General features: G+C 47.6%; 1 long non-coding RNA gene across 1 annotated transcript; it reads right to left on the reverse strand.

Annotated features, from left to right (window-relative positions):
• Nucleotides 1–2,528: 2,528 nt before the first annotated feature.
• Nucleotides 2,529–26,518, reverse strand: LOC146195975 (uncharacterized). Its single transcript, XR_014705619.1, has 3 exons — nt 26,404–26,518; nt 7,275–7,347; nt 2,529–2,646 (listed from the first exon to the last, which is right to left on the reverse strand). It is a non-coding gene; the product is annotated as an uncharacterized LOC146195975 (long non-coding RNA).
• Between the last annotated feature and the right edge of the window lie 48 nt (nt 26,519–26,566).

Genomic DNA, 26,566 nt, shown 5'->3' on the forward strand with positions numbered 1-26,566 from the left:
AGTCTTCGCCAGCACCACAATTCAAACGCGTCAATTCTTCGGCGGTCAGCCTTTTTCACAGTCCAACTCTCGCATCCATACATCACAACTGGAAAGACCATAGCACGGGTTATACGGATCTTGGTTGGCAGACTAATGTCTCTGCTCTTTACTAGGCGGTCAAGGCTAACCATTGCTCTCTTTCCCAGAAGCAGGCGTCTCCTAATTTCATGGCTGCAGTCTCCTTCCGAGGTAATCTTGGCGCCCAAGAACAGAAAATCTGTCACAGCTTCCACTTCTTGTCCATTGATGCTCCAGGACTTGATAGGGCAAGACGCCATGATCTTCGTCTTTTTAATGTTCAGTTTAATTCCAAACTTCTCACTCTCGTCTTGTACGCGCATCAGAAGTCTCTTGAGTTCCACTTCACTTTCTGCCTTAAAGTGGTATCATCCGCATATCTAAGGTTGTTGATACTTTTTCCAGCAATCTTCACTCCAGCTGAAGACTCGTCCAGACCGGCCTTCCTCATGATGCACTCTGCATATAGGTTAAATAGGCAGGGCGACAGTATGCAGCCTTGCCTCACCCCTCTCTCAATCGGAAACCAATCAGTAAGACCATGCCCAGTTCTGACTGTGGCCTCTTGCCCTTCATAAAGGTTCCTGAGGAGACAGATGAGGTGAATTGGAACTCCCATCTCTTGGAGAGCTTGCCACAATCTGCTGTGATCTACGCAGTCAAACGTTTTCGCATAATCAATAAAGCAGAAGTAAATGGGTTTCTGGAACTCTCTTGCTTTTTCCATGATCCAGCGAAGGTTGGCAATTTGGTCTCTAGTTCCTCTGTCCTTGCAAAACCCAGCTTGCACGTCCGGAAGCTCCCGATCCACATACTGCTGCAGCCTACCTTGCAGGATTTTTAACATCACCTTGCTAGCATGCGAAATAAGCGCGATCGTGCGGTAGTTGGAACAATCTTTGGCACTGCCTTTCTTTGGAATGGGGATGTAAACTGACCTCCTCCAATCCTGTGCCCACTGCAGGGTTGTCCAAATCTTTTGACATAATGTATGCAGTGTGTTAACAGCGTCGTGGTTGAGGTTTTGAAGCAACTCAGCTGGAATACAATCAATTCCGCTAGCTTTGTTCTTAGCAAGGCTGGCTAAGGCCCATTCAACTTCACTCTTCAGGATGCCCGGCTCGAGATCAGGAATCATAACCGTCCTATGTTGGGTTTGCACATCCGGGTCCTTCTTGTACAGTACTTCTAAAGAGAACTGTATTTCCATCGCACCTGCTGCAAACACCCAATCACAAGCCACTAACTCTTCTTTGAATGCTCTCTCACTTGGAAATTTCCGTAGGTCACTTATGCCACATCAATAAATACCTGTTCACTGAAGTATCCTGGCCAACAAGAAAGCGAATGGAACCAAACCGTCTCCACCACTGCCAATACAACGAATTGTCATGCAGAAAACCGATACCTGTTATAATGCTAAACGTGTACACAATAAAATAAAGATGGCTCTGCACTTCCGGAGACACATAACTGCTATTGCATTTAATCTACTGCATCTGGACACTCGACTACCGCCCTGGCATCACTGCCGTCTCTAAACTTCTTACCGCCAACTTCTAAACCCTGATATTAAGCTTGCGGCTGCACTTACGACACATGTTCAGTCTGCAGTGCAGCTCTGCTTCAACTGAAACAGTGCAACAATTTTTGAACACTGGCATGAGCTGAACAATGTGCCCTTTAAGAACCCGTTAAGGGGTCACTCCCCCAAGAGCCTAAAGAACCTATAACAGTGGCCTCTACCGGGTATCCTAACTTCCCACAGCTCGTAACCTTTGAAGGGTAGTAAAGGCGCCAAATAACCATTTATTAGCTCATATAGGTAACACTCATTTTTGCAAAACAATTAAGCTTCCGTGTACAATGTCTTTCGCACGCTTGTTTTAAGAAATCTGACAGCCATTTGCACGACAGTTCACATCACCTATAAGCATATTGCTTTGATTGGTCTTACCTCTGCACTCATTGCCTGTAGTATTTTCGGTTACTCATGTTCTCACTTCGCGTTTCTGTATTTTTTTCTCTTGCAAAGTAAAAAGTTACCTGATTTAAAAAGTTCATTTAAATTCGTTTTTCAGTTGCATTGTTCCCTCCGGCCTTTATTTTCCTAGAGATGCAATGATTTTATAATATTTGTAATACATAAACATCACAAGCAAAAACGACGGACATTACGCAAGGTTATACCATTGCACTTTCAACGTGCAAAGTAGGTCGATAAGCCTATGGATAAATTTCACTTTGTTTTGTTCTCGTATACCAATCCTTACGCGTCTCTGCAAAACTCTGTTTTGAAATATTGGGTGTTTTGTTATGTCCACGTCCCAAATGATCCAGTGTTCTCTCCAACCTCACCGTAAGCTTGCATTCTGAAAATGATGTAGACCTTTCAGTCAATGCAATCAGGCGTTTCAGAGTAAAGGAGCAATCAGCAAGGACACAATGTATATTTAGCACACTATATTCATTGCCTTCCGGTTCAACCATTCTACTCAACTTCGTTCAGTCGCGCATGTCGTGACACCTGTTTCCCAGCCAGGTTGATACACATTCGCATTGGTTACAGTCTCTTTTGCTTGTGCACTGAAAGGAAACAAAAAGGGCTCATAAGGACAAAATATATTAGCATTCTCAGATAACAATAATTTGCGTCGATTAGGCCTTAATACTGATGGACCTTCAAGTTGAAGATTATTTTCATTCCTACAAAGGAAGAGCCGAAACTAAAAGCTGTCGTAACAGCTACATGAAAAGGTCCCTTGTATTTCAGTAAGGTACAGCGCAGTAGGAAGGCGTTGGCCTTGCAGCATTACATACAATCTTAATCTGGTTTCACATACGTGTCAAACAGATGAAGCTTTATGTGGAAGTTTTATTTATAAGTGAAATTTTTTAGCGCTTATGTGGAACCAGAATTAGAGTATAGATTACGCAACAAAGGAAACACGTCTTGTGGAACGCCTCACATCGTTTCGAACGAAATCATATTTTAGTCAAAGACGAAGCAAACCAGAAATAAATGCAAGAATCACGCCTAAAACAGCAAATAAAAGAGCAATTTATAGACCTCTTGTGCGCACCCAACCTAAGAGCAAACATGTACAACAGAAGCAAAAAACGTCTCTGATTGTCAGCTTGTAATGAAACTAAGACAAAACCAATAGCCACAAGAAGCTCTCGTATTCCAACATGAAAGCCTCTCATGGCAGTAATCACTAACGGCCAACTCTGACCGGGGTAGGAAAGATCCAAAATTCACAGGTAATACCAGGTTCTAATTTCAGACCATAGTTTTTGCAATACTAACTTCTGTTTACACGGTTTTAATTTGTTCCTAAAGGAAGCTGGTAAGTATCGGTAACACTCATTAAAGTTAAATTATCATTTTAGCTTGAAATCTCAGGTCCTAGCTTTGTGTGCAAGAATCTGGGCCGCTAAGAAACCTTCGAATTTTAAATGAGCGCCGACGTTTCTCACTTTTCACTTTGGCTCATGAGAATAAGAAAATGTTCATTATTGCGAACACGCCGCATACATATGTGTAAATGTTATGGTCGTATACAAGCCGGAGAGGTTTCTCTCCCATGGCATAAAGAACATAACTATATCTTGAGCACTTGAAGTCCTTACTACTATAAAGCAGAGCCAATAAAACAAAATTGCAACCAATTGGTAAACGTTTGTTACATATTGTGGTAATCAGATTTGTTGCGACATTTGCAGCCAAGATTTCAAATGGTTTTGTTTGTTGGCCTACTGAGAATACCGTTATCTAAAAGGCGAATACCTGCTTTTATGGGGAACGAAGCTATTAACCCTGCCATTTTAAAAGAAGCCTATACTTTTTGTAAGTAGAAGTATCTCAGTCAGCTATCTTATACTAACAAATGAATATACTGTTCCAATTTAGTTGCAATGTTCGATCGTTAGCTCAATTCTTCTCACGCACAAACCTCAAGGTCAATGGATACTGCATTGAAGAGCTTGAACTTTCGTGATATGCAGCAAATATAGTCGCTTTCATCATCGCCTCCAGATTCGGGAGCGTTATGCTATGCCGCAGACAAAAGATGGGTTGAAGGCGTGCGGACCGGATCACGGTAGTCGCGGATCTTATGCTCCGTGACGTGGAAATCACTGCTTTGAGGTACCTTGAGCTGACGGCGAAGAATTTACCGGGCCCGGATAGAGGACCGTAGGAAAAAGGCGAGTGTCTTATTCAGTCCGTTGGGACGGCGTCAGATCAGGATTGTTATTGATCTTTATTTATCATTGCTCGACCAAAAACGCGGGGTGCGCTATTTCGCTAGCTATCCGAAATTAATTCAGCTTTCCTACATTCGGGTACCTTTCGTTTTGGCGACTTTCCGCATTTTCGTTTTAACGGTACCATAGTATGTACTCCTTTTCGCATGTTCCGGTTCACTGCACTATTCGCTCCGTATTTGCTGCACCTGGTCGTTTTTTACTGTATGGTTCCTGCTAATATAAGTGAAGTTGGAAAGGAAGCACTCAGTCACGGAGCGATCGTTATTTTTTAGCGCTCGTAGAGAGCTGCCAACTTATATGGAACATTGAACAAGCTGACTGCCTAGATATGTGCTAAGAAATAGGTTGTCATACCATTCTGAACGCTCAAACATTTTTTTCAACTTTGTTTTTGCCAAACACAACCGCTTTCATGCCTCTTCCACTTTTCTAACCACTGAGCCACCACGGTGAGTGTCAGTTTTCGCCTTAGCTGATTTTTATTGACTAAAACTAAAGGCAATTTGTTTACGCCTTTGGAAATCGTTCGCTGAGCGAACACACTGTAGGCGCCTGTGTTTATTGCATAATGTAAACCGCATTAGCTGTTTTGGAATATAAAATTTTAGAAATCTGCGCGTTTCGTATAGGTAGAGATCCAAGGTGAAACATGAAGCGTGGTGTACGCTCCTTTATGCTTACGATCGATTCTTTCTCGGTTTTTTGAGAGATTTGGCTTACCGTGTTCAGCGATCCGCCACCGTGACTCTCTACGGCGCGTGGGCGGGGCGCTCAAGCTGATTGGTCCCGACGCGGTAGGTCTGTGTGCTGACATCTAAAGCCCCTTCTGACATCCAGTATGTGGCGTGATCTATCGGCGTCAAGGGGAGTCTGGGCATGCGCAGTGGAACGCGCGTTGGCGGATCACGGTAGCGGATCGCGAATCACGGTAAGCTAAAACTCTCTATTTCCTAAAAGTCCCTGCCCATTTACTGGTGACGTCTGCATCCTCAAAATTAAAAACAAATACTTAGTCCGTAAACCTTTTTCAGGTACACTGGCTCTGAAGGCTCCGTGGCATATAGCTCTCGCCTCCTGATCTCAAGTTGCCAATATCGTTCTCCGGCTGCGGTGGCTTAATTTCTTTTGAGGCGAATTGCACAAAGCCTGCATGGTCCGCATCAACAAAGTAAACTGAAGAACTGTAATACCCATACTTAGTCATGAACCCTCTATGACGGCAGGACTCAAAGCAATTTACTGCTTTGAAATCTCAAACCTCATATTGTGCCATTTTTTCCGTGATTTTCAACGTGAGCGATATGCACAAGACGATCATGGACTGTGCGATGTCAACGTGCTCCAAAGAACAAAGAGCGAAGGCATGGTAATCACGTCCACAATACTGTAACGCACTAAATATTACCAGACTTCAAGCAGCTCTCGTTTATCATAGTGGTGCATTAAATTATGACATGTTGAGATAGCTTACTTACAGACGCATGCTACGGCAAAAGAGCAAGGTCTGTCAGGCATTAGTTACTATATAATTCAATTTTCGTAGTATATGACTAAAATTCCTTGTATGATACCATTGCGCAATAGACAGCAAATACTTGCGCGTGACGGAGGAAATGTGCTGCTTTGAGTTACGCTTCTAAAGAGCTACTATACCAAAGAAGGTAATTATTTTCTAAGCAGGCGTTAGCACTAAGACTACTGTATACTGCCTATTTGTCGCAGTTGCAGCTCGGTCTGAACATGCTTTCAATATTTTTCAGTCTCTTTCGAAATTTAGCTGACATAGCCTCTGCAGTAAGACGTTATCTCGCAGCAAAGTAAAATTTATATTCAGGCCGAAATTCACGAAGTGTTTTCCAACATTAGAAAAATTCGCCTGCTCTGATTTTGAATGACATTAAGAGAAGACTCGAGCTCCGCAAATTCGCCAGTTCGCCTTTGTATCGCACCGCCACACTTTAGATCCCTGAAAAGTTTGTTTTTTAAACCAACTGCGGCTACCTTGTAGCACGGCCGTAGAGATCTATTTTGTCATGTATTAAAATAGACTTTATTGAAAGAGTTAACCGAGGGTAAAATTGCTGCTTCTAGAGTTTGACTCAGCGTTAAGAAAATTTCCCTTATGATGTCTGAATTTTCGTGTTAACATCTTGGCACCGGGAAAGCATCACTGGAATCGTTTGGCCAAAACAGAAAATGAAAGAACTTCCCTCTAACGATAAAAATACCTGTGTCACAAAATAACCCAACAAAGAAAAGGGCCAAAAGAAATACCCGCAAAATATTGGTGTATATTTTCTTGTTAGTGTTGAACATGTCTTATCGTAATTTGCTTGTCACTTGTGTTTAGTATGTTACTTTTGATGAATTCATATTTTATTGCATTATATTCTTTTCGCCCCTTCTGCTAAGGCCCAGTTAGGGCCTGCAGTATTTGGTAAATAAATAAATAAATATATAAACTATCAGTTGAGGACCATCCTCTTCTCAAGAAGGTATTTTCAGCTGAATCAGTAAATGGTACGTTATAAAAAACAAGATAGTGTTTCATGAAGTGAACTTTATTATCGTAATACGCATTTACTACTGCCAATGGCATGTGTGAAACTGAGCGTGACAAAGTTGCTGTACTTGACCGTGTATCCTAAAAGGCGGTGTGATCCCGGCCATGGCGGCAGTTTTGCTTTTATGAGGAATGGAAGGCAGCCGTTGTATTGGGCGGTGTCAGTACACACAAAAGAGCATTATTTGAACAACTTCTCAAAATCCACCACTACGGCGTTCCTCATAGTCCTAGGTGCTTTCATAGTTAAACCTTATAAATCACCCGAAACTAGGCGTAGGTCATGAAAGATCCTCGCTTAATATATAACGTCTTTTACTACAACTGACAAATCATGAGCTTATCAGAACAACTTGGTTTGTCATCAAAATTATCTTACGCTCCCCCAAGGGCACCAGTCATCATCAAACCTGCCAGACACGGTCACATTGGGGTTGTCCTGAGGGAAAGACCTGGAAAAGAAAAACACATCGAAGTCCTCATATGTTGGCTCAGTTCCACTAATATGCTAAGTTTTGACAAGAAATTTAGTTCATAAAGACCAATAAGCATTCATGAAAGGGAGTACATCGCTTCATTCAAAGCGACACTTAGGACGGACAAAAATTTGCCTTTATTGATCGACGTTTCCCTTTATGGTGGTAATGCGACTTGGATAAGAGCTTTTATAAGCTTGCGAAAAATTCTTAATAGCTGACGTCGCTGTCAAAGGACAAGTTTACGGATAACTGAAGGCGCGTACATTCGTTTTTAGCAGCTGCTTGCGTACATCTTGCCTACACTGCTATTTAGCACAAAACATTGACCAATTGGTCCTCTCCGGTGTAGATAACTGATATTCTGAGTTTCTCTTCAGAACCTCACCATAACATCCTGATAATGTTAAGAAATGAAATTCAAATAAAACAGATGTTCTTCAGCTTCCCCCACGAAATCTAACTACCGTTAGCTATTTTGCGTGCTACTTTGGCACCAATCCTGTCCCTACAAATATTCCAAAGAGAAAGCTGTGTGGTCCTGTTCGGTTGTCTATTTGTGTGAATTTATAGAGAGAGCAAAAATATTTTACGTGGTGGCATGAAAAGCGGTGGAACCTGGCGACGCAACAGAAACAGAACGACATGACGACATGACGATGAAATATGCTTTAATGGCGGCCTGGCGCGAGCGCTCCGCCCCGCGCCACTGCCCGCTTCATCATGTTTGTAGCATTACCCGGGGCCACCGAGGGATCGTCCCGATCGATTGCTAGAAATCCAATGCATGACGTGACGATAACACACACACAGGATTGAGACATGAAACGCTGGACACCACAATGAATGCGAAGATGGGAAGAATGATTGCACCGGAGCATCAAGTTCAATCTTCACCGTTTGCCGAAGGCCAAGGCTCATGGACCCGCCGAACGCTTGGGCGGGGAGTGCTGTCTTCGTTCGAGTGGTCGCGAGGTCGCTTCGTCGTGGGGTCGGTAGGGTCGATAGGGTCGGCTTTGGGCTCTTCCTGGTCGTCGTGTGTTGTGGTCAGGACTGGGGACGAGGCTGGGGACAGCGGCTAGTCGGGTCTGAGCAAAAAGGGCTGGGGCAGAGCTGGGCGGCGGTCTCCACGGGCTTTCGGCAGATAGACCCGGCGTACGGTCGGCTTCGACGGTGCAAGGCGAGGATGGGGATGAACTACCCCTCCAACCAAATGTTACCTGGTGGCATGACAAGCGATGGAACACGGCGACACAACAGAAACAGAACGACATGATGACATGACGATGAAATAAGCTTTAATGGTGGCCTTGCGCGAGCGCTCCGCCCCGCGCCACTGCCCGCTTCGTCATCACGTAGCAATATCACAAATATATTAAGACCATGCTTGAATATTCAAGAGATGCGCAGGATGAATGCACGATTCTCAAGCCGTTCTAATAGTATTCACCTCAAAAGGTGCAGTTCATAGATTTCATTTAATCTCTTCAAACAACGGTTTCGGCCTAGCTCTCCATGTGCACCAGTAAGGACCATTTTAGGAGTTTGGTTGCTGACATTAAGCTTTGAAATAAAAAAAGCTTTCGGTCTTTTGATTTTTAATATTTCATGTTTCTTATTAGGATTTGCTCGGCATCACAAATGTCACCCCTTTTTCATTTGCAAGTTAGATATAATTATGTCTAAAGGCATCTCATTCACTGTCAGTTGGATTTTCAAATCAGCGGACATTCGCTCCATGCCAGTAAATACTCTATCTTTTACACTGCACTCTGCAGCTCAAAACAAAGTTTCTCATAGCTTCCTTTTTATCTCTATACATATTTGTAGTAGAATATGTTTGAGCATATGAATGCAGACAGGAGCGCTAACAGGTACAGAGCGCAAAACATTTTATCCGCCGGCTTTTTGGCGCCCCTGTTTCTTCTTGAACATCTGTTATTGGTTCAACCTGAAGCCTGCTCAGCACAAATAATCGCTATGCCCTTTTCCTAATCGTGAACGTAGTAGTTACCTGCAAGTTTTTAACCGCTCATTGTCTATTCTACTTGCAACTAGGCGCATATTTCCATTGTGTGCGTTCGCCACCAACATACTAGAAGCTTTATGAAGATCGTGATCATCTCAGAAATATATGTACAAAAGAAAACTTATTTATATTGAGAACCCACACGTTCGACAAGGTGAATTTCTGAAATATTAGAGCCTGACAATATAAGTGATGCACTGTCTTTTCCAAAAGTAACCAAGCAGCGTAGCCGGCCGGCGGAGCAGGCACGGGGTCGGGCTACGGCGCTACCATCGCTGACGCTGGCTGCTGCTCTCCGGCGGCGAGTGTAAGCTGACTGACGTAAGCATGCTCCCTCGCTCTCCTTCATGAGATGATAAAAAGTGAGCGAGCATCAAGTGCGGTGTCTGATTTGGCGCCTCCAGAACGTGCGCTACTTAGGAAGGGCGCTCCGCATAGCATCACTCGCTCAATTCTTTTTGTGGGGTGCTATGAAGCTGCGCTTTAAGTTAGAATGCCTTCGCGTTTATATTCGGTGCAGTTCTCTTGTAGTTGCAAAGAATGGACAAATGCATACTTTTCTACTTCTTTGGATTATCCGGAAAATTTGGCGAGGAATTGATTTCGAAAACTCAATGCGCTTTTCCCGAGGTTCCCAGTCATCTGTAGTGGCCACTGCCGGATTTGTTGTGACGCTAAGCCAACCTGAAGAAGGGAAAAATAAAATACTTCCAAATGTTTCACGTGCCCCTCTTGCTGCATACCTTCTTCCCCGCTATTTCAAAAAAGTGCGTAGGGTTTTCCGCGCGTGTAATTACGTTCATGCGTTAGCCTGCTGCCAATCTATTCGTTTAATGAGTGAACTGCATGAAAACGTAACTCCCACGCCTTAAACATATGTCGCCCAATTCCTCAATAAGTGCACTGGTTTCTTTTTTTTTTCTTTTGCTTATTTTAATAGGAAACATCATGCGACCAACATAACAGCAATATGTCCTGGAAGTGAAAAGAAATCCGGACACGCGGCATTTGATTTGCACTGCGAACTACTTCTGCGTCACTGTCTATTACCTAGCGACTTGGTTGGTAGTTTACTGCCCGCTGGCAGAGTGGTGCATCAGTGACTTGACAATTAAGTTTTTGGAATAGAACCTTCAAGTGCGACACAAGATCAAGCTGGTAAACCTGAGACTCCCATCTTTACTGAACTCCCTGGCCGCAAAAAGGTGAAACTTAAGTCGGAGGGCATCGCAATGCAAGTGGAAGAAAAACGCCTTCGTAGGTATCCATCGCAAGAAAAAGGCTTCGGGAGGGGGGGGGGGGGGGGTCATATGCTAGGGAACATATGCATCACTCATTCGGTATGGCCAAATATTTTTTCAAGCACTTCAAATTCTCTGCTCAAATTTTCAGTATTCAGTTTGACGCTGCAATCGCGAAAACCATTACGCACTTTTGTGCGTTAACATCATCATCATCATCATCATCATCATCATCATCATCATCAGCCTGACTATACCCACTGCAGGACGAAGGCCTCTCCCATATTTCTCCACTTAACCCGGTTCTGTGCTAGCTGCATCCACTTGACTCCCGCGAACTTCTTAACCTTATCCGCCCACCTAACTATCTGCCGCCCCCTGCTACGCTTTCCTTCCCTTGGAATCAAGTTTGTTACCCGAAGCGACCATCGGTTATCCTCTTTTCACACTACATGTCCTGCCCATGTTCATTTTTTCTTCTTAATTTCCACTAGAATGTCGGTAACTTGAGTTATTTCTCTGACTCACTCTGCACGCTTCCTATCTCTTAATGTTACCCCTACCATTTTTCGTTCCATAGCCCTCTGGATTGTCCTCAACTTAAGTAGAACTCTCTTGGTTAGCCTCCACGTTTAAGCGCCATGGGTGAGTACAGGTAAGATGCAACTGTTATATACTTTCCTCTTTAGCGATACCGGTAAGCTGCTAGTCATAATCTGCGAGTGCTTGCCAAATGCGCTCCATCCCAATCTTATTCTTCTTGTTATTTCCTTTCCATGGTCCGGATCTGCGGTTACTACCTGTCCTAAGTAGACACATTCGCCTACTACTTCCAGTAATTCGCTACCTAATGTAAACATCTGTTCCTTCCCGAGGCTGTTGAATATTACCTTAGTCTTCTGCATATTGATTTTCAAGCCTACCTTTCCACTTTTACTGTCTAGGTCATCAAATATTATTTGCAGTTCATCCCCCGAGTTGCTTAGCAAGGCAATGCCATCAGCAAATCGCAGATTATTGAGGCATTCTCCATCTACCCATATCCCTAACTGCTCCCATTCGAAGTCTCTGAATACTTCCCCTAAGCAAGCTGTGAATAGTACTGGGGAGATTGTGCCTCCTTGCCTAACACCTTTCTTTATGGGAATTGTGTTACTTTTTTTATGCAGAACTATGGTTGCGGTACAGCCACTATATATATATTTCAGCACTTTCACGTACGGCTCGCCTACCCCCTGATATCGCAATGCCTGCATTACCGCCGAGGTTTCAACTGAGTCAAATGCTTTCTCGTAATCAGTAAATGCTATGTATGAGGGCTGGTTATATTCCGAGCATTTTCTATCACCTGATTGATGATATGGATATGATCGATTATAGAGTACCGTTTCCTAAACCCTGCTTGATCCTTTGCTTGTTTGATGTCTAAGGTTGTCCTGATTCTATTAGCGATTACCTTAGTAAATACCTTATACGCAACAGACAGTAAGCAATTTTTAAGGTCCTTAGAGTCCCCTTTCTTGTGAATGAGGATAATGTTTGCATTCTTCCATGGTTCCGGTACCGTCGGTGACACCAGGCACTGCGTATACAGGGTGGCCAGTTCTAGCACGATATCCCCCCCGTCCTTCAGCAAATCTGTAGTTATCTGATCCTCTCCAGCTATTTTTCTCAGATCGTTTATTGAATCCTAATCTAGTGTTCGATAACAATAGAATTTTTGTCAGTCATGGCTGTTAAAAATAGGACCATAAGAGCAATTATTGCGTTATGGCCAAAAGGGCCATATTGCAATATTTGCTTATTGCACCAGTATTCCCGAAACATCCTATGCTAAATGTCAATCAGATTTATTACTTCCACTTGTACAACACATCTCCCGGCGCAGGCTAGATGCATTAGTACCATATCACAGGCTATCATATTATGACCACTGAACTTTCAACACAGCTCTAAAGTTCAAAAGAAACACGGCAGAAAAAGCTAAAGTACCAAGATCATGCCATTTTAAACAGGGCCAGTCTAAGATTTTTTTAATGTGTTACCTTAGCACAAAGATTAAATTGTTTGGTTGTGGCGACCGAATCAATCGCCAATTTAGCAAATTGTGTTTAATATTCTGGGATCCGCCTCCGCTACTGCGGTCTTCACGGCACGACATCTGGGTCATCCCACTTGACTTCGGGGGAGGGACGTATACGGACTGGAATCGCCCATTCTTCCCCGGCGTGGAGGAACGGTGTCCTCCATCTTCCCCGGGGTGTACGGCTGTGTGGGCGTGTGTTGTGTGTTGTGGTCGGTGGGTGGCGCGCGAGTGGATACTCGTGCGCGTGCTCCTTTCAAGTGGAAGAAGGACACTAAGCGTTTTTGGAGCAGTGCGGTTGTTCATTGAAACCCTCCCCAACCAGTGTCATAGCTAGTGTAGTTTGGACTATTGAAAGTTATGTTATTGTTGTTTTAAAAGTTCTCCTTAACGTCATTGAATAACAAAGTTTTTGACTTAATAGTAATTTATGATTATATTTTATATGTTTGGAACTATTCGTTTGTTTTTCTTTTCACTTTTGCTTTATGCGCTTGTGGGGTTCCCGCGTATGTAAGAATCCTATTATGGCATGCGTGTTTAATATTTGTGTTCGGCTGTGTATGCTTAAGCGGATAGTACTTCGTTTTGCTGTACTGTCAAACTGTACTTGGTTACCGAGGCTTCGTAAGGCCTTTTGCCTCGGCTCCCCATTCTTGTAGAAAGCAAATCAAGAAATAGCTCAGAAAAAAGCACTGAAAAGCAGTATTAAAAACCACTGTAATCAAAGTCCCTGTGTTCAAAACCACTACAACGATTGCGAAATGACAAAAAGCTCATCATTAAGAAAACCAAAAGTCGAGAGAGAACCTCTCGGAAATTAAGCGCTAGTACTTGACGGAGATTCAAAACGCATAACGCTTCTCTACATAGTATACTTCAAATAATGATTGTTATAAATAACAAAGATTTTTACAATTATGAAAGCAAAAAAACTCCTCACTGTAAGTCTCAGCAACGTATAGAATTCTGGGAGATGTCAAGACCAACAGAATGTGTAATGAAAGCTACAACGCAATCCAAACCGCTTTGCGAGAGCCTGACCAACTATTTCTGAGTGCTAGTTATTCGTACAGCAGGGGAAGCTGTGGCAATCAATGTTATCAGGATATCATGTCCATTCAACAGAATCTTTTATCATCCAAGATATTGATTACATATTAATCAAACGCCCTAAACCAGCTAGTCTCAGTATTTTATGTAGTGATTTTTCACAGTCACTAACGAAAGTAATAATGCTGGACGACTGGAAAGCAGTGAAAGCAGTCGTTCTCAAAAATGGTACTGCACGTTTCATCAAAGGTAGTCCCGTCTCATATATAAAGTGCGCGCTGTAAACTCATGAATTACCAATTTTATAAAGCACCCGCAGCATGAATTTCAGGGCTTTTTTAGAGAGTCTAGAGAATCGACACAAGCCTTAATTAACCTCAAACTCAAGCCATCTTTTTTGCGCTCTCTATGTCGTCTACAGACTGTTTCAACAAATCTTGTTCTTAGAATGTTCATATACTTCAATCTACATGAAAATTTTGTTTAAGTACCAATTCCTCCCCTATCAATGCCAGTGTGCTTTCAATCAAGAAACAAGCTTCTAATCTCATCTGCAGTTTTGTAGCGTACCAACTTGAGGAATTTTTATTCTTTATTTATTTACTTTTACTTACTTTGATACATATCATGTATACGCTTATCCGCCAAAATGCTTTATTTATGGCAAGGAAACTACCGGTAGTTTCCTTGCCAGTGTAAAGAAGACAAAGAACAGAAAACGCTGCGGCATCGCTATCACCATCCCTTGTCTCCGGCGCCCATCTCGGTCGCGCTGAAGCTGTGCCCTGCGGCTGTTAATTCGATCCTGCTGTGCCCGAAGTACTGCCAGCGCTAGATGTTCCAACCAACCATTAAATCTACATTTCACTTGGTGGAGGTCAATCTGAGGTTCCCTGTACCCATCTCGCCCTGGAACTTCGCAGCAGAACATTAACTACCCCAATGACGGAGCCGACTTCATTGCACCTGCCTCCGCCCGTCACCTGCACAGGTGCGCTTCGTCAACGGGACCCGGCTACCTTCAGTGGAAGCAACGATGACGACGTCGACGATTGGCTGACCACTTACGAATGGGTCAGCCGTCACAATAACTGGGACGACAACCGTAAGCTCAACAACGTCATATTTTACTTGAGCGACGTCGCTAATCTGTGGTTTCGAAACCACGAGTCGGACTTTGCCACCTGGGCGAATTTCAAGACGAAATTTTCTGATGTCTTTGGCCGTCCCGCCGTCCGAAAACTCCGCGCGGAACAGCGTCTTCGGTCGCGACTGCAGCTGCCCGGTGAAACGTTCACCAGTTACATTGAGGACATTGTTGATATGTGTCGTCGCGTTGACCCGACCATGACCGAGGCCGTTAAAATACGTCATGTCCTCACGGGAATTGATGACGGTGCTTTCCACATGCTCATCGCGAAAGGCCCCACTACGATCAAGGAAATCTATGACCTCTGTCAAAGCTACGACGAGCTCCGGAAGGAGCGTGTTTTGATTCGCCAGCCTCATACATCACTTGCTGGACTAGCCGCGGAGAGGGAGTCATCTAGCCTCTCTGAAGACATCAAGGCTTTTGTATGCCAGGAAGTCGCGCGACAACTGTCCCTACAGCCATATATTAAGGAGTCGTCAACAACTGGCCTTGTTTCGGAGCTTCGCCATGCAATCCAGCAGCATGTATCTGAAGTCCTCCCTAATCCTGTTCCTCAATCAGCTCCGGTCGCACCCTCAATGCCGTTACTCACGCCCACAGTTTCATCGTCCGGCGTTGCGCCACTGAACTACGCTCCAGCATTCGCGCCGGCTCCTCCTCAAGTATTGCGTCGCACGCATGCCGAAGTCACTTCAAGTCCACCGCCTGAGCCAGCATATGCCTATGCTTCGCCCCCCATGCGTTCTGCACAACAGCTTTCGCTCCCCCCTTGCTTCCGACACGATCTCCATGGCGCACTTCAGACAACAGGCCTATTTGCTACCGCTGCGGCATCCCTGGGCCCACTACATGCTACTGCAGGCGCCGAATAAATATGGCCTTTGCTGTACGACCTGCGCCACCTTATTTGGCCCCCCAGTTCTCAGTCCCATCGGGTCCTCCAACAGCACCCCCTGATCCTCCGGACTTCCTCCCTCGTCGTTCGCCATCACCACGTAGCCGCTTCATTTCGCCAGTGCACCGACGACCCGCTACCCAGCCGGAAAACTAACCGCCGCAGTTCGCGAGGCACGAACTGTGAATTCGACAGAATTTCGAAGTCCTCGTCTTAAGTGGCGGCAAACGGCCGCCGCCACTTACCGCTGCCGTTTGCCGTCCTTGACATGAAAAACGGCGCTAGCACACTTCTGGTAGACAATCCTCTTCTGTCTACCGCTATGTTGATCGAAGGGGAGTGCCTCGGCCGCATCGAGCCCGTGGACCTTCTGTTCGCCTTTGATGATGCGTCCTTCCCTGTTTGCCAAGTTGACGCCTTGACTCCAACTCGTGTAACTTCAGATCCGCTACAGCGGGACCTTTTTGACCATTCTGTGGACAGCACTCTAGACCCGCGCCACCGCGAGCAACTTCTTGACCTTCAACACCAATTCCGCGCCTCCTTCGACATTCCGCTATCCTCCTTGGGCCACACGACGACCGTTTCCCACCTCATCGACACTGGCGCTCACCCACCTCTCCATCAGCGGCCGTACCGGGTGGCCCCGACTGAGCGCCGTGTTATTGACCAACAAGTCGATGACATGCTGCAACGCGGAGTAATTAGAGAATCCTGTAGCCCATGGTCGTCTCCTGTGGTCCTAGTTAAAAAGAAGGATGGCTTTATACGATTTTGTGTTGATTATCGCCGCCTCAACAAAATCACTCGTCGTGATGTGTACCCCCTCCCACGAATCGACGATGCCCTAGACTGTTTGCAAGGCGCAGAATTCTTTTCCTCTCTGACGCGGCTAAGTATGCCAAGATACACGGGTTCACGACGGTCGTCGTCGACGCGACCGGCGCCGTTCGCACGACCGCCAGCACGAGATGCACCAAAGCAGAGCAAGCGGAGGAGGTGGCCATCGCCCTGGCGATCGCCGACCGCGACTGCCACACAGTGCTATGCGACTCGAGACAGGCGGTGAGAAATTACGCCAAAGGCAGGATAGCGACAGAAGCTGTGCGCATACTGCAGGCAACCAAAAACGACGATGGCAGCAGACAAGTGAGAATCAAGTGATTCCCGGCGCACGCGGGCGAGGCGTCAGACCGCAACGCCAACCACAACGAGACGGCACACGCCGAGGCGCGCGCGCTAACGGACCGCGCCTCGGTCGACTGGCCGTTGTGGTTCAGCACCAAAGACCGAATGACGGACTACAACGAAATAACCAAGGTGTTCCGCCTAGCTCGCAGAACTCTTCCACCCCCTTGCTCGGGGCTCAGTCGAGAGCAAGCCGTTTTATTCAGACAGCTACAGACGGGCTAACTCCCCAGTCCGTTGCTGATGCATAGAATGTATCCCGAAGCGCACCCGACAGACAAATGCAGAGTCTGCCGAACGGAGACTGCCGGCTTCGCACACATGCTGTGGAATTGTACCCAGTACCAGGAAGAAGCTAAGTCTGGGAGGATCCCGCCGCGACTGGAAGCAGCCGCAGGGAGCGACAATCAAGAGGAGCAACTCTGGGCCGTCCAGCAGGTCATCAAGGCGCTGGCCCTGCAGGGAACCAGCGAGCCGGCCACGGCGAGCAGGGACCCAGGCCGCGCGGCCGGTGCCCAGAGGACGACGTAGGCCCCGTCCGGAGCGCGCGCGCGTGAGCGCGCGTTATACTGCAGGCCCCGAATAAACGTTTTTCCAATCCAATCCATTTTCCTCACTCGATTTACGCTCCGGGTATTGGCAGGTGCCCATGGCAGAGGCGGATCGTCCTAAGGCCGCTTTTATTACTCCAGACGGACTATACGAATTTAATGTTATGCCATTCGGACTCTCTAACGCCCCAGCCACATTTTAAAGAATGATGGACACTGTACTGCGCGGCCTGAACTGGAACATCTGTTTATGCTACCTCGATGATATCGTCGTCTTTTCAACCGACTTCCCGACCCACCTGACTCGACTTCGCCAGGTCTTCACCTGCCTAACCCGCGCCGGTCTTCAACTGAACCTAAAAAGTGCCGGTTTGGTGCCCGCCAGCTCACAATACTCTTACATGTTGTGTGTAAAGATGGAGTTCTTCCTGATCCTGAGAAGCTGCGCGCCGTCGCTGACTTTCCGAAACCGACCACTTTGAAACAACTGCGAAGCTTCGTGGGCCTTTGCTGGCACTTTCGTCGTTTTGTTCGGAATTTCGCAACCATCATAGCCCCCCTTACACAGCTCTTGAAAGGCACCCCTAACCTCTCCTCTTGGTCGCCAGCCTGCGATGATGCATTCGCGACACTGCGCAATGTTCTGACGTCACCACCAATCCTTCGCCATTACGACCCTACTGCACCTACAGAACTTCACACCGATGCCAGTGGTGTCGGCCTCGGCGCCGTCCTCGCTCAGCGCAAGCCTGGCTTCTCCGAATACGTTGTCGCCTACGCAAGCCGTGCTCTCATCAAAGCCAAGTCCAACTATTCCGTCACCGAAAAGGAGTGCTTAGCAATCGTGTGGGCTGTAACGAAGTTCCGCACTTACTTATACGGCCACTCCTTCGAGGTAGTTACAGATCATCACGCTCTCTGCTGGCTCGCGTCTCTCAAGGATCCGTCTGGGCGTCTCGGGCGCTAGGCTCTCAGGCTTCAGGAATACGACATCCGTGTAGTGTACCGCTCTGGCCGCAAGCACTCTGACGCCGACGCTCTTTCTCGGTCACCGGTGCGCTCGCCTAACTCATCGTCCCCTCCTCAAGCATTCTTGTCAGCACTCACCATTGAGGGTATGCCTTTCGAGCAACGACAAGATCCTTGGGTTTCGACGCATCCTCGGGCACTCCGCCGACAGGCCACCCATTTCGCCATTCGGGAAGGCCTTCTCTACCGCAGGAACTACAACTCAGACGGCAGAACGTGGCTTCTTGTCATTCCGCGCCACCTCCGCTCCGAGGTTTGTACCCACCATCACACTGACCCGCAAAGCGCTCATGCCGGCGTCCTCAAAACCTATGATCGAATTCGTCAGAGATACTACTGGCGGGGAATGTACAATTTCGTACGTCGCTACATTCGCTCTTGTACCGCCTGTCAGTAACGCAAGATTTCTCGCCACCCTGCTGGCCCTCTCCAGTCTTTACCGTGTCCAGCTCGCCCCTTTGATCGCGTGGGAATTGACCTTTATGCTCCGCTACCATGCAGTGCCGCTGGTAATCGATGGGTCATCGTCACCGTCGACCACCTGACCCGTTACGCCGAGACTGCTGCACTTCCCGCGGCGACAGCCCGAGAGGTAGCCCATTTTCTTCTGCACCACTTCATTCTTCGACAAGGCGCCCCTCGCGAGCTACTGAGCGATAGAGGTCGTGTCTTTCTTTCCGAAGTAGTGCAAGAGCTCCTGTCGTCTTGTAAATCGATATATCGGGCTACAACTGCGTACCACCCACAAACAAACGGCCTCACGGAGCGCTTCAACCGTACGCTTCGGGACATGCTCGCAATGTATGTTACATCTGAATCGGGAAGCTCCAACTGGGACCAGGTACTGCCATTCGTATCGTTCGCGTACAACACTGCTACCCAAGCAACAACTGGGTTTTCGCCCTTCTTTCTCTTATATGGCCGTGAACCATCTTGTACTCTGGACACAATTTTGCCATACCATCCAGATGCCTCTGAGTACAGCGCTTTGTCAGATATTGCACAGAAGGCCGAGGAATGCATCAGCTAGTTCGCACATTTACCTCCAACACTCAAGGCTATCGCAAAGATCAGCATGATACCTATACCCCTGCTCCCACGTTCCTGACCGACAGCTTCGTTTGGCTATGCGTTCCTGCCACCAACAAACTAGACACCAAATACCACGGACCTTATCGCGTCTTGGAACGCACATCCCCTGTGAACTACGTCATCGAGTCAGTCACCCCTTCTTCCGACCACCGCCGTCGCGGCCGCGAGGTTGTCCACGTTAGCCGCCTCAAGCCATATTACAAACCTCTGGTCGTCCCTTCTCCCTGATTCGCTAGGATGGCGACTTCTTTACGCGGGGGAAATGTAAAGAAGACAAAGAACAGAAAACGTTGCGGCATCGCCATCACGATCCCTTGTCTCCGGCGCCCATCTCGCTCGCGCTGAAGCTGTGCCCTGCGGCTGGTAATTCGATCCTGCTGTGCCCGAAGTACTGCCAGCGCTAGACGTTCCAACCAACCATTAAATCCACATTTCACCAGTTACATTCCGGTAGTTTCCGCAAATGACCCTTTGCGAACAATGATCCTTATAAAAATAGCTAGACCATCGGCATGACTACTGGCAGCAGTCCCTCTGAGCAATGGATGTAAACAAGTATATTAATGTTTTCCATCACCTAATGACTGGTTTGTTTTAAAATGCAAATATACTCCCTGCCCAACAACCTCCCTCGAGATCGCTCGGTTCACTCCTATAGATACGCACGGCGGTTCATTACGATACCGTTGTCCATAGAGTTATTGTGACATAGTCTACATACAAAACACTAGGGTTTCTAAAACGTCACCTACAGAAAGCCACATAACTTGCCCAACTGAAAGTGTACACATCATTTCTCAAAGTTGAACCGAAATATTCACGGCTGCCTGGAATCCTAATCAGGCATATTGTAAGGTAACGCGAGGGTCGGACTTGGGGAATCAGGCTTTATTACAGACCTGAAGCCTTGGTCGCACACTGCAGCCAAACACACTCCGCGATGACGATGGGTATCTACAAGAGGGAGCAGGATGAAGATGGAGCAGTACGTTCAGCAGTGTGGAAGATGAAGCGCCACACAGTGCTCACACTATTTCGCCCGCGCAGTTCAAGCGGCCAGCCTGGCCGCAATTAGTCCGCAGGAATGCGCCGAACAAAAGGTTTCATACGTGAAACGTGGACAACTTCAGTGCCACGGTAACGACAGTCCGGAGGAGGGTAAACAGGGGAGACGCGATAGTTGACCGGGGAGGTTTTTGCAAGAACTGTGTAAGGACCAATGTAACGGTGCTGTAACTTGTCACAAAGGCCAGGAGTGCGTAATGGGGTCCAAAGTAACACCTCGTCGCCGGGACGGAACGAAACTTGGCGATGGGTTGCATCATAGCGGTACTTGCGGTCTTCCTGGCTAGCTTCCGTGTTGACGCGAGCAAGCCGGCGTGATTTGGCCACTCGGGAAAGGAACTGGTCAGGAAGAGAGGATGAGGAACTGGCATGTGTAGAAAGAAAAGAGGCGTCAAGAAAGGTAGCGGGAGAACGGCCGTAAACGAGGAAAAACGGGGTGTAACCTGTGGTCCGCTGTACAGCCGTATTGTAGGCGAACGTAACAAAAGGAAGTATTACGTCCCAGTTTCGGTGGTCCTGGTCGACATACACAGACAACATGTCAGAAAGCGTGCGGTGGAACCGCTCAGTCAACCCATTGGTCTGCGGGTGATAGCTGGAAGTCAATTTGTGATGTGTGGTTGAGGCTTCAATAACTTCGGCTACAATCTTCGACAGAAATGTCCGACCACGATCGCTGAGAAGCACTTGAGGGGCCCCATGGCGCAGTACGAGCGATTCCAAAAAGAAGGCCGCGACCTCATGTGCTGAGTCATTAGGCAGGGAAGCGGTCTCAGCGTAGCGTGTTAGGTGGTCGACGGCGGTGACGATCCAGCGATTACCTCGTGCGGACAATGGAAGTGGCCCGTATAAGTCTATGCCAACAACGGCAAAAGGAGTAGCAGGGCAAGGTAGCGGCTGTAGTAGGCCAGCAGGAGGAGAAGTGGGCCGTTTGCGGCGCTGACATGGCAGACAAGAGGCGACGTATTTTGCCACACTTGAGGCGAGGCCTGGCCAGAAGAAACGGGCTTTCACGCGGTGGTAAGTTTTATGAAAGCCTAAGTGACCGGCTGTAGCATCATCGTGGAAAGCCGCCAGGATACGGGTGCGAAGCGCTCTCGGAATAACGGGGACCCAACGGGTGCCTTCGGAGCAATAAATATAACGGGAGAGCACGCCGTTGTCAAGTTTGAACTTTTGGAGTTGCCTGCGCATCCTAGCGGTAGGAGGGTGAGAAGCACCGGTGAGAAGGTTGATTAGGGAAATACAGTAGGGATCTGCTCGCTGGTTTGAAATAATGGCGTAGCGATCTGGAGCAGCGGCAAGAGTAGCACAGGTTAAGGTTGGGGCTCTGGACGACATTGGGACGTCGAGGGTGCACGCAGGAAGGCTCGAGGAAGCACTAGGTGGCGATTCTGATAGCGGGCAGCGGGAAAGAGCATCGGCATCTCGATGTTTGCGTCCCGATTTGAATATGACATCAAAGTGGTACTCCTTCAAACGCAGAATCCAACGGCCCAGGCGTCCAGTCAAATTTTTGAGGGTTGATAACCAGCACAGAGCGTGGTGATCGGTAACGATCGTGAAATGGCGGCCGTAGAGGTAGGGGCGGAATTTCTGAACTGCCCAAACGACGGCTAGGCACTCTTGCTCAGTGATGGTGTAGTTGCGTTCCGCTAGTGTTAGAGTTCGACTGGCAAACGCAATTACCTTTTCCCGAGAAGCGGTATCACGTTGCAGAAGTATGGCGCCGATACCGAGGCTGCTGGCATCGGTGTGAAGAATGGTGGCAGCAGTGTCGTCGAAGTGAGCGAGAACAGGGTCCGAAGTGAGGGCATTCTTTAGGGTTTGGAAAGCTTTTTCGCATTCTTCGGACCAATTGAAAGTAGTACGGTCTGTAAGGAGGCGGTGGAGCGGTGCAGCAATGGTAGCGAAATTTCGAATGAAACGGCGAAAGTACGAAGACAAGCCAAGGAAACTGCGTAGTTCCTTAGTCCGCTGAGGGCGTGCAAAGTTCAAAACTGCAGCAAGCTTGTCAGGGTCGGGTCGAATGCCATCGCGGCTGACGAGGTGGCCCAGGATCTTGATTTCTTTCTTGGCGAAATTACACTTTTTTGTGTTCAGCTGGAGACCGGCGGATGCCAGGCACGTTAATACTTGATCAAGGCGGCATAAATGATCAGAAAAAGTCGCAGAGAAAATAACTATGTCGTCCAGGTAGCACAAGCATGTTTTCCACTTAAGTCCTCTAAGAACAGTGTCAATCATGCGCTCAAACGTAGCGGGGGCATTACAAAGTCCAAAAGGCATGACATTGAATTCGTAAAGCCCATCGGGAGTAGCGAATGCTGTTTTTTCTTTGTCGGCTTCGTGCATCGGTATCTGCCAGTAACCGGAACGCAAATCCAAAGTGGAGAAATATTCGGCGCCCTGAAGGCAGTCGAGGGAGTCGTCAATTCGTGGCATAGGGTAAACATCTTTTCGAGTGACTTTGTTAAGTGCGCGGTAATCAACGCAAAAACGCACGGACCCGTCCTTTTTTTTTGACCAAGACGACCGGAGATGACCAGGGGCTAGCTGATGGCCGAATAATGTCTCGCCGGAGCATATCATTCACATTATCTTCTATGATTTTACGTTCTGATAAGGAAACACGGTAAGGGCGGCGGCTAACAATAGAAGTACCTTCTGTAATAATGCGGTGCTGTGCAGAAGACGTTCGGCCCAAGGTCGGAGAAGTGACATCAAAGGAGGCTTGGTGTTTTCGAAGTAATTCCTGCAAAGCTTGGCGGTGAGTCGCAGGAAGGTCAGGATTGATGGTGCCAAAGAGAACACAGAGAGAAGCATCGGAAGAAGCTGCTGGTGAGGAAGAGGGGGCGGTAAGGGTGGTGAGGGACACCGGGTGAATGTCCAGGACACAAGGAAAACATGTCCCTTTAGTCAGCACAATGGGCTCTGGGGAAGTGTTCGAAGCAGCGACAAGCGCTGTGCCATGCTCAAACCGAACAAGACTTGGTGGTAGCGCGATTCCGCGGGTCAGATGGCGATCAGAAGGCACGATTAGCACTTCTCCGTTATCAATGTCAGCAGAAGTAAGCGCGACAAGTTGTTCGCATCCAGGGGGCAACACTGAGTTAGTAGCGGCAAGCAGGCGATAACGGGGCTCGGGATGTTCAGAAGACGGATCGCTCTCGTTCATGTAAATGATCCTGTCGCGACACGAAATGCTGGCTGATGCGGCAGACAGAAAATCCCAGCCTAAAATAATTGGGTGAGCGCACGGTGACATCACGGCAAATTGTACATGGTGGCGGACACCGTCAACAAAAACTCGCACAGTACACTTAGCAGAAGGCCGAATTATTGCACCATTAGCTCCACGGAGTTCAGGTCCATCATAAGGCGTTTTCACTTTTCGCAAGCGGGAGCACAAGTCAGTGTGTATCACAGAAACAGCGGCGCCCGTGTCAACCAAAGCTTCAACAGATAATCCTTCAACCCGCACTAAAATAATATTCCAGGGACGTTCCGGAGGATTTTTGGGATGGCCGAAGAGTGCAGTTTTCCCTCCTAAAACTGCAGTGGTCAGTTTTCCGACAGGCGGGGGGTCGTCAGAGAAGCTTGACGGAGAGGCGAGGCTGAGCGGCGAAAAGGCGAAAGAGAACGGCGTCTTGAAGGCCTGTAACCAGCAGGCGGAGCGGGGCTTTCTGGCGGGGGTGATGAACGTCGGGGATAATCGGGGAATGAACGGTGGTTAGAGCCGGAAAAGCGAGGGGGGTAGTCTGCTTCAAATGATTCGTAGCCGCGGCGTTCATTCTGGAGCCTGCGACGACAGAAGCGGGAAATATGGCCTCGGTACCCGCAGTAATAACACACAGGGCGGGCTGGGCGCCAGTTGGGGTAGTATGTCGGCGCTGCGGCAGGTGGTGCCAATGCAGCGACATGAGCAGTGGTAGGCGCCGGTGGCGTAGGCGCTCCAACTGCGGGCGGCAAGGACGTGATCTGGGCGTACGTTGGCACCTGACAAATGGTAGGAGCGACCGATGTTGGCGGGGAATAGGTCATTGAGGCCAGCTCTTCTTTAACAATGCTACGCAGGCCGGCACTTGAATTATGTGGCTCAGATGCAGGGCGGCACAAATTACCTTGAGCCGAGAGCTCTTCACGAATTAATTCGCGAATAAGCCCACGGAGGTCAGCTTCGGCAGTGAAACCAAATGAAGTGGGATCAGGCTGCAGGCGTATTGACTGTAGTTCGTCAAGGCGTTGACAAGTGGATATGATGGCATCGATTGTGGTAGGGTTCTGCACGGCCAGGGCGTTGTAGGCGAGTGGCCCAATACCTTTAAGGACGTGCCGAACCCGCTCGGCCTCTGGCATTGTGTCATTGATGCGCCGACAAAGTGAAAGTACATCTTCTATATAAGAGGTGTAGGTCTCATTAGGCCGCTGAAGTCGGGCTTCTAGCTTCTTCTTGGCGGACTCCGTGCGAACAGTAGGAGCGCAGAAAATCTGGCGCAACTTTTGTTTAAAGGTAGCCCAGTCCGGAATCGTCGACTCATGATTTAGAAACCACGTTTTGGCCACATCCGTCAAATAAAAAGGACACATTAATTAATTTAAGAGAATCGTCCCATCGGTTGAAAGCACTGACCCGGTCGTAGCTGTCGAGCCAGTCATCAGCGTCGTCGCCGCGGAGACCGGCGAACATCTGCGGGTCGCGCTGACGGCTACTGACAGTCCAAGTGGCAAGGGGAGCTGGAGTCGAGTTGGTAGCAGCCGGAATAGCGGAGTGGCCCTCTTGTGTCATGACGATGGTGGTCGGGGTCAAACGGCGGCCAGAACGAAGCTCCAGGTGGATGCAGGTGACGAAGCAGCGGGGAAATCAAGGCGCACCTCCACCACGTGTAAGGTAACGCGAGGGTCGGACTTGGGGAATCAGGCTTTATTACAGACCTGAAGCCTTGGTCGCACACTGCAGCCAAACACACTCCGCGATGACGATGGGTATCTACAAGAGGGAGCAGGATGAAGATGGAGCAGCACGTTCAGCAGTGTGGAAGATGAAGCGCCACACAGTGCTCACAATATTTATAAAGTATCCATCAATCATACATCACAGGCTTAAATCATTCATTAACTCTCCACACTTGCGATCCTAGCAAACAATATTTAATGTTGTAATCGGGTTTGTCTAATATCTTTGTGGTTCCAAAGCGAGGGCTGTCGCTTTCATGGATTCGTTTATTTTCCACTAAGACATGAACCACATATCCCGTCATCTCCACTGCAATGTTACCCTGGTCGCATCGCTAACAATTTATTGTATCGCACCCACACGCCCGAAACTTTGTATTTGCCAATGTACTATTTAGCAGCCTCTAATTCGAACGGCTTTATCATCCAAATCATATTTTTAAATTATCCATCAACATTTTTTACTGCTGCGAACATCTGCATTTCGTGAGCCCAAACTTATTTAAATCCCATAAAAGGTATTTTAGAAGGTTTACATGATGTTACGCTATGGAGATTATCAATTACTGCAACAGCTTCCCGCCATTGGACCTTCTTAACTAAATAGAAATATACACACACCCTCTTGCACTAAATAATGCGTGTAAAAGCCGTAAGATCAGATATCGGCATCAAGGCATCAATTCATGATATATACCTTGACTCGGCGATACACAAAATCAGAATGAGCAAAGCCAGACCGAGATGTTTCATCTTTCTGGATGATCACTGCACCAAGAAACAGTGGTTCTGCAGAAAACACGCTGTTTATTTATAAGTCAGGTCCCTTAGTGATTTCGCGTAGCCTTTGTGCAGCTATA

Source organism: Amblyomma maculatum, chromosome 3 (genome assembly GCF_055883805.1).
Source record: "Amblyomma maculatum isolate TAMU_Amacu chromosome 3, ASM5588380v1, whole genome shotgun sequence".
Taxonomy (NCBI): Eukaryota; Metazoa; Arthropoda; class Arachnida; order Ixodida; family Ixodidae; genus Amblyomma; species Amblyomma maculatum.